This window comes from Schistocerca serialis, chromosome 4, assembly GCF_023864345.2.
Source record: "Schistocerca serialis cubense isolate TAMUIC-IGC-003099 chromosome 4, iqSchSeri2.2, whole genome shotgun sequence".
Lineage (NCBI taxonomy): Eukaryota > Metazoa > Arthropoda > Insecta > Orthoptera > Acrididae > Schistocerca > Schistocerca serialis.
Window position 1 is genome coordinate 981922167 of NC_064641.1, and position 12797 is coordinate 981934963.

Below are 12797 nucleotides of genomic sequence, written 5' to 3' on the forward strand. Positions count from 1 at the left end.
CAAAAGGCACAATACCGACTTAAGTACAAGAAGACTGACTCTTCTGACTGTCTATGATTTGAACCATTCCTGTGGCACTAGTTATAGATTCCGATGCTTCACATCAGGTTTACTGTATCCCTATGACCTTCTTATTGACGATGAAACACAGAAATTGCATCGGGATTAAATACAAAAGGCACAATGCTGACTTAAGTACAAGAAGACTGACTCTTTTTACTGACTATGTTTGAACCATTCCTGTGACACTAGTTATAGATTCGGATGCTTCACTTCTGGTTCACTGTATCCCTCTGACCTTCTTATTGACGATGAAACACAGAAATTGCATCGGAATTAAATAGAAAAGGCACAAAGCCGACTTATGTTACAGACGACTGACTTTTCTTACTGTCTATGATTTGAACTATTCCTGTGATACTAGTTATAGATTCCGATGCTTTACTTCAGGTTTACTGTATCCCTCTGATCTTCTTATTGACGATTAAACACAGAAATTGCATCGGAATTAAATACAAAAGCCACAATGCCGACTTAAGTACAAGAGGACTGATCCTTCATACTGTCTAAGTTTTCAACCATTCCTGTGACACTAGTTATAGATTCCGATGCTTCACTTCAGGTTTACTGTATCCCTCTGACCTTCTTATTGATGTTGAAACACAGAAATTGCATCGGATTTAAATACAAATGGCACAATGCAGACTTAAGTACAAGAAGACTGACTCTTCTTACTGTCTATGCTTTGAACCATTCCTGTGACACTAGTTATAGATTCCGATGCTTCACTTCAGGTTTACATTATCCCTCTTACCTTCTTATTGACGATGAAACACAGAAATTGCATCGGAATTAATTGGAACAGGCACAATGCCGACTTAAGTACAAGAAGACTAACTCTTCTTACTGTCTATGTTTTGAACCATTCCTGTGACACTAGTTATAGATTCCGATGCTTCACTCCAGATTTACTGTATCCCTTGGACCTTCTTATTGACGATGAAACACAGAAATATCATCGGAATTAAATACAAAAGGCACAATGCCGACTTAAGTACAAGAGGACTGACTCTTCCTACAGTCAATGCTTTGAACCATTCCTGTCACACTAGTTATAGATTCCGGTGCCTCACTCCAGGATTACTGTTTCCCTTGGACCTTCTAATTGTCGATGAAACACAGAAATTGCATCAGAATTAAATAGAAAAGGCACAACGCCGACTTAAGTACAAGAAGACTGACGCTTCTTACTGACTATGTTTTTGAACCATTCCTGTGATGCTAGTTATAGATTCCGATGCTTCACTTCAGATTTACTGTATCCCTTGGACCTTCTTATTGACGATGAAACACAGATATTGCATCGGAATGAAATAGAAAAGGCACAATGCCGACTTAAGTACAAGAAGACTGACTCTTCTTACTGTTTATGTTTGAACCATTGCTGTGACACTAGTTATAGATTCCGATGCTTCACTTCAGGTTTACTGTATCCCTCTGACCTTCCTATAGACGATGAAACACAGAAATTGCATCCGAATTAAATACAAAAGGCACAATATCGACTTAAGTACAAGAAGACTGACTCTTCCTACTGTCTATGTTTTGAACCATTCCTGTGACACTAGTTATAGATTTCGATGCTACACTTCAGGTTTACTGTATCCCTTGGACCTTCTTATAGACGAAGAAACACAGAAATTGCATCGGAATTAAATACAAAAGGCAAAATGTCGACTTAAGTACAAGAAGACTGACGCTTCTTACTGACTTTGGTTTTGAACCATTCCTGTGACACTAGTTATAGATTCCGGTGCTTCACTTCAGGTTTACTGTGTCCCTCTGACCTTCTTATTGACGATGAAACACAGAAATTGTATCGGAATTAAATACAAAAGGCACAATGCCGACTTAAGTACAAGAAGACTGACTCTTCTTACTGACTATGTTTGAACCATTCTGTGTCACTTGTTATAGATTCCGATGCTTCTCTTCAGGTTTACTGTATACCTTAGACCTAATAATTGACGATGAAACACAGAGATTGCATCGGAATTAAATTGAAAAGGCACAATGCCGACTTAAGTAAAAGAAGGCTGCCTCTTTTTACTGTCTATGTTTTGAACCATTTCTGTGACACTAGTTATAGAATGCGATGCATCACTTCAGGTTTACTGTCTCCCTTGGACCTTCTTATCGACGATGAAACACAGAAATTGCATCGGAACTAAATACAAAAGGCACAATACCGACTTAAGTACAAGAAGACTGACTCTTCTGACTGTCTATGTTTTGAACCATTCCTGTGGCACTAGTTATAGATTCCGATGCTTCACATCAGGTTTACTGTATCCCTATGATCTTCTTATTGACGATGAAACACAGAAATTGCATCGCGATTAAATACAAAAGGCACAATGCTGACTTAAGTACAAGAAGACTGTCTCTTTTTACTGACTATGTTTGAACCATTCCTGTTACACTAGTTATGGATTCGGATGCTTCACTTCTGGTTCACTGTATCCCTCTGACCTTCTTATTGACGATGAAACACAGAAATTGCATCGGAATTAAATAGAAAAGGCACAATGCCGACTTATGTACAAGACGACTGACTTTTCTTACTCTCTATGATTTGAACTATTCCTGTGATACTAGTTATAGATTCCGATGCTTTACTTCAGGTTTACTGTATCCCTCTGATCTTCTTATTGACGATTAAACACAGAAATTGCATCGGAATTAAATACAAAAGGCACAATGCCGACTTAATACAAGAGGACTGATCCTTCATACTGTCTATGTTTTCAACCATTCCTGTGACACTAGTTATAGATTCCGATGCTTCACTTCAGGTTTACTGTAACCCTCTGACCTTCTTATTGACGATGAAACACAGAAATTGCATCGGATTTGAATACAAAAGGCACAATGCCGACTTAAGTACAAGAGGACTGATCCTTCTTACAGACTATGTTTTGAACCATTCCTGTGACACTGGTTATAGATTGCGATGCTTCACTTCAGGTTTGCTGTATGCAGCTGACCTTCTTATTGACGATGAAACACAGAATTTGCATCGGAATTAAATACAAAAGACAGAATGCCGACTTAAGTACAAGAAGACTGACTCTTCCTACTGTCTATGTTTTGAACCATTCCTGTGACACTAGTTATAGATTCCGATGCTTCACTTCAGGTTTACTGTATCCCTTGGACCTTCTTATTGACGATGAAACACAGAAATTGCATCGGAATTAAATACAAAAGGCACAATGCCGACTTAAGGACAAGAAGACTAACTCTTCTTACTGACAATAATTTGAACCATTCGTGTGGCACTAGCTATTGATTCCGATGCTTCACTTCAGGTTTACTGTGTCCCGCTGACCTTCTTATTGACGATGAAACACAGAAATTGCATCGGAATTAAATACAAAAGGCACAATGCGGTCTTCAGTACAAGAAGACTGACTCTTCTTACTGTCTATGTTTTGAACCATTCCATTGACACTAGTTATAGATTCCGATGCTTCACTCCAGGTTTACTGTATCCCTTGGACCTTCTGATTGACGATGAAACACAGAAATTGCATCGGAATTAAATAGAAAAGGCACATTGCCGACTTAATTACAAGAGTACTGACTCTTCTTACTGACTATGTTTTGAACCATTCCGGTGACACTAGTCATAGATTCCGATGCTTCACCACAGGTTTACTGTATCCCTTGGACCTTCTTATTGACGATGAAAAACAGAAATTGCATCGGAATGAAATACAAAAGGCACAATGCCGACTTAAGGACAAGAGGACTGACTCTTCTGACTGTCTATGTTTTGAACCATTCCTGTGACACTAGTTATAGATTCCGATGCTTCGCTCCAGGTTTACTGTATCCCTTGGACCTCCTTATTGACGATGAAACACAGAAATTGCATCGGAATTAAATAGAAAAGGCACAATGCCGACTTAAGTACAGGAGGACTGACTTTTCCTACTGTCAATGTTTTGAACCATTCCTGTGACACTAGTTATAGATTCCGGTGCTTCACTCCAGGTTTACTGTTTCCCTTGGACCTTCATATTGACGATGAAACACAGAAATTGCATCAGAATTAAATAGAAAAGGCACAATCCCGACTTAAGTACAAGAAGACTGACGCTTCTTACTGACTATGTTTTTCAACCATTCCTGTGACACTAGTTATAGATTCCGGTGCTTCACTCCAGGTTTACTGTATCCCTTGGACCTTCTTATTGACGATGAAACACAGAAATTGCATCGGAATTAAATACAAAAGGCACAATGCCGACTTAAGTAGAAGAAGACCGACTCTTCTTACTGACTATGTTTGAACCATTCCTGTGTCACTAGTTATAGATTCCGATGCTTCACTTCAGGTTTGCTGTATCCCTCTGACCTTCTTATTGACGATGAAACACAGAAATTGCATCGGAATTAAATACAAAATTCACAATGCCGACTTAAGTACAAGAAGACTGACTCTTCTTACTGACTATGATTTGAACCATTCCTGTGTCACTAGTTATAGATTCCGATGCTTCACTTCTGGTTTACTGTATACCTTGGACTTTCTAATTGACGATGAAACAAAGAAATTGCATCGGAATTAAATAGAAAAGGCACAATGCCGACTTAAGTACAAGAAGACTGACCCTCCTTGCTGTCTATGTTTTGAACCATTTCTGTGACACTAGTTATAGATTCCGATGCTTCACTTCAGGTTTACTGTATCCCTCTGATCTTCTTATTGACGATGAAACACAGAAATTGCATCGGAATTAAACACAAGAGGCACAATGCCGACTTAAGTACAAAATGACTGACTCTTCTTACTGACTATGATTTGAACCATTCCTGTGACACTAGTTATAGATTCCGATGCTTCACTTCAGGTTTACTGTATCCCTCTGACCTTCTTATTGACGATTAAACACAGAAATTGCATTGGAATAAAATAGTAAAGGCACAATGCCGACTTAAGTACGAGACGACTGACTTTTCTTACTGTCTATCTTTTGAACCATTCCTGTGACACTAGTTACAGATTCCGATGCTTCACTTCAGGTTTACTGTGTCCCTCTGATCTTCCTATTGACGATGAAACACAGAAATTGCATCGGAATTAAATACAAAAGGCACAATGCCGACTTAAGTACAAGTGGACTGATCCTTCTTACTGTCTCTCCTTTGAACCATTCCTGAGACACTAGTTATAGATTCCGATGCTTCACTTCAGGTTTACTGTATCCTTCTGACCTTCTTATTGATGATGAAACACAGAAATTGCATCGGAATTAAATACAAAAGGCACAATGCAGACTTAAGTACAAGATAACTGACTCTTCTTACTGACTATGTTTTGAACCATTCCTGTGACACTAGTTATAGATTGCGATGCTTCACTTCAGGTTTGCTGTATCCCTCTGCCCTTCTTATTGACGATGAAACACAGAATTTGCATCGGAATTAAATACAAAAGGCACAATGCCGATTTAAGTACATGAAGACCGACTCTTTCTACTGACTATGTTTTGAACCATTCCTGTTACACTAGCTATAGTTTCCGATGCTACACTCCACGTTTACTGTATCCCTCTGATCTTCTTATTGACGATGAAACACAGAAATTGCATCGGAATTAAACACAAGAGGCACAATGCCGACTTAAGTACAAAAAGACTGACTCTTCTTACTGACTATGTTTTGAACCATTCCTGTTACACTAGTTATAGATTCCGATGCTTCACTTCAGGCTTACTGTATCCCTTGGACCTTCTTATTGACGATGAAACACAGAAAGTGCATCGGAATTAAACACAAAAGGCACAATGCCGACTTAAGTACAAATAGACTTACTCTTCTTACTGACTATGTTTTGAACCATTCCTGTGACACTGGTTATAGATTCTGATGCTTCACTTCAGGTTTACTGTACCCCTCTGACCTTCTTATTGACGATGAAACACAGAAATTGCATCGGAATTAAATACAAAAGGCACAATGCCGACTTAAGGACAAGAAGACTGACTCTTTTTACTGACTATGATTTGAACCATTCCTGTGACACTAGTTATGGATTCGGATGCTTTACTTCTGGTTTACTGTATCCCTCTGACCTTCTTATTGACGATGAAACACAGAAATTGCATCGCAATTAAATAGTAAAGACACAATGCCGACTTAAGTACAAGATGACTGACTTTTCTTACTGTCTATGTATTGAAGCATTCCTGTGACACTAGTTATAGATTCCGATGCTTCACTTCAAGTTTACTGTATCCCTCTGATCTTCTTATTGACGATGAAACACAGAAATTGCATCGGAATTAAATACAAAAGGCACAAAGCCGACTTAAGTACAAGAGGACTGATCCTTCTTACCGTCTATGTTTTGAACCATTCCTGAGACACTAGTTATAGATTCCGATGCTTCACTTCAGGTTTACTGTAACCCACTGACCTTCTTATTGATGATGAAACACAGAAATTGCATCGGAGTTAAATTTAAAAGGCACAATGCAGACTTAAGTACAAGAAGAATGACTCTTCTTACAGTCTATGTTTTGAAATATTCCTGTGACAGTAGTTATAGATTGCGATGCTTCACTTCAGGTTTGCTGTATCCCTTGGATCTTCTTATTGGCGATGAAACACAGAAATAGCATCGGAATTAAATACAAAAGGCACAATACCGACGTAAGTACAAGAAGACTGACTCTTCTTACTGTCTATGTTTGGAACCATTCCTGTGACACTAGTTATATATTCCGACTCTTCACTTCAGGTTTACTGTATCCCTCTGATCTTCTTATTGACGATGAATCACAGAAATTGCATCGGAATTAAATACAAAAGGCACAATGCCGACTTAAGTACAAGAAGACTGACTCTTCTTACTGTCTATGCTTTGAACCATTCCTGTTACACTAGTTATAGATTCCGATGCTTCACTTCAGGCTTACTGTATCCCTTGGACCTTCTAATTGACGATGAAACACAGAAATTGCATCGGAATTAAACACAAAAGGCACAATGCCGACTTAAGTACAAATAGACTGACTCTTCTTACTGACTATGCTTTGAAAAATTCCTGTGACACTGGTTATAGATTCTGATGCTTCACTTCAGATTTACTGTACCCCTCTGACCTTCTTATTGACGATGAAACACAGAAATTGCATCGGAATTAAACACAAAAGGCACAATGCCGACTTAAGGATAAGAAGACTGACTCTTTTTACTGACTATGTTTTGAACCATTCCTGTGACACTAGTTATGGATTCGGATGCTTTACTTCTGGTTTACTGTATCCCTCTGACCTTCTTATTGACGATGAAACACAGAAATTGCATCGGAATTAAATACAAAAGGCACAATGCTGACTTAAGTACAAGAAGACAGACTCTTCCTACTGTCTATGTTTTGAACCATTCCTGTTACACTAGTTATAGATTCCGATGCTTCACTTCAGGTTTACTGTATCCCTTGGACATTCTTATTGACGATGAAACACAGAAATTGCATCGGTATTAAATACAAAAGGCACAATGCCGATTTAAGTACATGAAGACGGACTCTTTCTACTGACTATGTTTTGAACCATTCCTGTGACACTAGTTATAGATTCCGATGCTTCACTTCAGGTTTACTGTATCCCTTGGACCTTCTTCGTGACGATGAAACACAGAAATTGCATCGGAATTAAATACAAAAGGCTCAATGCCGACTTAAGTACAAGAAGACTGACTCCTCTTACAGTCTATGCTTTGAACCATTCCTGTGACACTAGTTACACATTCCGATTCTTCACTCCAGGTTTACTGTATCCCTTGGACCTTCTTATTGACGATGAAAAACAGAAATTGCATCGGAATGAAATACAAAAGGCACAATGCCGACTTAAGGACAAGAAGACTGACTCTTCTGACTGTCTATATTTTGAATCATTCCTGTGACACTAGTTATAGATTCCGATGCTTCGCTCCAGGTTTACTGTATCCCTTGGACCTTCTTATTGACGATGAAACACAGAAATTGCATCGGAATTAAATAGAAAAGGCACAATGCCGACTTAAGTACAAGAGGACTAACTCTTCCTTCTGTCAATCTTTTGAACCATTCCTGTGACACTAGTTATAGATACCGGTGCTTCACTCCAGGTTTACTGTTTCCCTTGGACCTTCTTATTGACGATGAAACACAGAAATTGCATCAGAATTAAATAGAAAAGGCACAATCCCGACTTAAGTACAAGAAGACTGACGCTTCTTACTGACTATGTTTTTCAACCATTCCTGTGACACTAGTTTTAGATTGCGGTGCTTCACTCCAGGTTTACTGTATCCCTTGGACCTTCTTATTGACGATGAAACACAGAAATTGCATCGGAATTAAATACAAAAGGCACAATGCCGACTTAAGTACAAGAAGACTGACTCTTCTTACTGACTGTGTTTGAACCATTCCTGTGTCACTAATTATAGATTCCGATGCTTCACTTCAGGTTTGCTGTATCCCTCTGACCTTCTTATTGACGATGAAACACAGAAATTGCATCGGAATTAAATACAAAATTCACAATGCCGACTTAAGTACAAGAAGACTGACTCTTCTTACTGACTATGTTTTGAAACATTCCTGTGTCACTAGTTATAGATTCCGATGCTTCACTTCTGATTTACTGTATACCTTGGACTTTCTAATTGACGATGAAACAAAGAAATTGCATCGGAATTAAATAGAAAAGGCACAATGCCGACTTAAGTACAAGAAGACTGACCCTTCTTGCTGTCTATGTTTTGAACAATTTCTGTGACACTAGTTATAGATTCCGATGCTTCACTTCAGGTTTACTGTATCCCTCTGATCTTCTTATTGATGATGAAACACAGAAATTGCATCGGAATTAAACACAAGAGGCACAATGCCGACTTAAGTACAAAAAGACTGACTCTTCTTACTGACTATGATTTGAACGATTCCTGTGACACTAGGTATAGATTCCGATGCTTCACTTCAGGTTTACTGTATCCCTCTGACCTTCTTATTGACGATTAAACACAGAAATTGCATTGGAATAAAATAGTAAAGGCACAATGCCGACTTAAGTACGAGACGACTGACTTTTCTTACTGTCTATCTTTGAACCATTCCTGTGACAGTAGTTACAGATTCCGATGCTTCACTTCAGGTTTACTGTATCCCTCTGATCTTCCTATTGACGATGAAACACAGAAATTGCATCGGAATTAAATACAAAAGGCACAATGCCGACTTAAGTACAAGTGGACTGATCCCTCTTACTGTCTCTTCTTTGAACCATTCCTGAGACACTAGTTATAGATTCCGATGCTTCACTTCAGGTTTACTGTATCCCTCTGACCTTCTTATTGATGATGAAACACAGAAATTGCTTCGGAATTAAATACAAAAGGCACAATGCAGACTTAAGTACAAGATAACTGACTCTTCTTACTGACTATGTTTTGAACCATTCCTGTGACACTAGTTATAGATTGCGATGCTTCACTTCAGGATAGCTGTATCCCTCTGCCCTTCTTATTGACGATGAAACACAGAATTTGCATCGGAATTAAATACAAAAGGCACAATGCCAATTTAAGTATAAGAAGACTTACTCTTCCTACTGTCTATGTTTTGAACCATTCCTGTGACACTAGTTATAGATTTCGATGCTTCACTTCAGGTTTACTGTATCCGTTGGACCTCCTCATTGACGATGAAACACAGAAATTGCATCGGAATTAAATACAAAAGGCACAATGCCGATTTAAGTACATGAAGACCGACTCTTTCTACTGACTATGTTTTGAACCATTCCTGTGACACTAGTTATAGATTCCGATGCTTCACTTCAGGTTTACTGTATCCCTTGGATCTGCTTATTGACGATGAAACACAGAAACGCATCGGAATTAAATACAAAAGGCACAATGCCGACTTAAGTACAAGAAGACTGACTCTTCTTACTGTCTATGCTTTGAACCATTCCTGTGACAGTAGTTACACATTCCGATTCTTCACTCCAGGTTTACTGTATCCCTTGGTCCTTCTTATTGACGATGAAACACAGAAATTGCATCGGAATTAAATACAAAAATCACAATGCCGACTTAAGTACAAGAAGACTGACTCTTCTTACTGACTATGTTTTGAACCATTCCGGTGACACTAGTCATAGATTCCGATGCTTCACTTCAGGGTTACTGTATCCCTTGGACCTTCTTATTGACGATGAAACACGGAAATTGCATCGGAATTAAATACTAAGGGCAAAATGCCGACTTAAGTACACGAAGACTGACTCTTCTTACTGCCAATGTTTTGAACAATTCCTGTGACACTAGCTATAGTTTCCGATGCTACACTCCACGTTTACTGTATCCTTTGGACCTTCTTATTGACGATGAAAAACAGAAATTGCATCGGAATGAAATACAAAAGGCACAATGCCGACTTAAGTACAAGAAGACTGACTCTTCTTACTGACTATGTTTTGAACCATTCCTGTGTCACTAGTTATAGATTCCGATGCTTCAGTTCAGGTTTACTGTATACCTTGGACTTTCTAATTGACGATGATACACAGAAATTGCATCGGAATTAAATCCAAAAGGCACAATGCCGGCTTAAGTACAAGAAGACTGACTCTTCTTACTGTCTATGCTTTGAACCATTCCTGTTACACTAGCTATAGATTCCGATGCTTCACTTCAGGCTTACTGTATCCCTTGGACCTTCTTATTGACGATGAAACACAGAAATTGCATCGGAATTAAACACAAAAGGCACAATGCCGACTTAAGTACAAATAGACTGACTCTTCTTACTGACTATGTTTTGAACCATTCCTGTGACACTGGTTATGCTGCTTCACTTCAGGTTTACTGTACCCCTCTGACCTTCTTATTGACGATGAAACACAGAAATTGCATCGGAATTAAATACAAAAGGCACAATGCCGACTCAAGCACAAGAAGACTGATTCTTTTTACTGACTATGTTTTGAACCATTCCTGTGACACTAGTTATGGATTCGGATGCTTTACTTTTGGTTTACTGTATCCCTCTGACCTTCTTATTGACGATGAAACACAGAAATTGCATCGGAATTAAATAGTAAAGACACAATGCCGACTTAAGTACAAGACGACTGACTTTTCTTACTGTCTATGTATTGAAGCATTCCTGTGACACTAGTTATAGATTCCGATGCTTCACTTCAGGTTTACTGTACCCCTCTGATCTTCTTATTGACGATGAAACACAGAAATTGCATCGGAATTAAATACAAAAGGCACAAAGCCGACTTAAGTACAAGAGGACTGATCCTTCTTACCGTCTATGTTTTGAACCATTCCTGAGACACTAGTTATAGATTCCGATGCTTCACTTCAGGTTTACTGTAACCCACTGACCTTCTTATTGATGATGAAACACAGAAATTGCATCGGAGTTAAATATAAAAGGCACAATGCAGACTTAAGTACAAGAAGACTGACTCTTCTTACAGACTATGTTTGAACCATTCCTGTGTCACTAGTTATAGATTCCGATGCTTCACTTCAGGTTTGCTGTATCCCTCTGACCTTCTTATTGACGATGAAACACAGAAATTGCATCGGAATTAAATACAAAATTCACAATGCCGACTTAAGTACAAGAAGACTGACTCTTCTTACTGACTATGTTTTGAAACATTCCTGTGTCACTAGTTATAGATTCCGATGCTTCACTTCTGGTTTACTGTATACCTTGGACTTTCTAATTGACGATGAAACAAAGAAATTGCATCGGAATTAAATAGAAAAGGCACAATGCCGACTTAAGTACAAGAAGACTGACCCTTCTTGCTGTCTATGTTTTGAACCATTTCTGTGACACTAGTTATAGATTCCGATGCTTCACTTCAGGTTTACTGTATCCCTCTGATCTTCTTATTGATGATGAAACACAGAAATTGCATCGGAATTAAACACAAGAGGCACAATGCCGACTTAAGTACAAAAAGACTGACTCTTCTTACTGACTATGATTTGAACGATTCCTGTGACACTAGTTATAGATTCCGATGCTTCACTTCAGGTTTACTGTATCCCTCTGACCTTCTTATTGACGATTAAACACAGAAATTGCATTGGAATAAAATAGTAAAGGCACAATGCCGACTTAAGTACGAGACGACTGACTTTTCTTACTGTCTATCTTTGAACCATTCCTGTGACAGTAGTTACAGATTCCGATGCTTCACTTCAGGTTTACTGTATCCCTCTGATCTTCCTATTGACGATGAAACACAGAAATTGCATCGGAATTAAATACAAAAGGCACAATGCCGACTTAAGTACAAGTGGACTGATCCCTCTTACTGTCTCTTCTTTGAACCATTCCTGAGACACTAGTTATAGATTCCGATGCTTCACTTCAGGTTTACTGTATCCCTCTGACCTTCTTATTGATGATGAAACACAGAAATTGCTTCGGAATTAAATACAAAAGGCACAATGCAGACTTAAGTACAAGATAACTGACTATTCTTACTGACTATGTTTTGAACCATTCCTGTGACACTAGTTATAGATTGCGATGCTTCACTTCAGGTTTGCTGTATCCCTCTGCCCTTCTTATTGACGATGAAACACAGAATTTGCATCGGAATTAAATACAAAAGGCACAATGCCAATTTATGTATAAGAAGACTTACTCTTCCTACTGTCTATGTTTTGAACCATTCCTGTGACACTAGTTA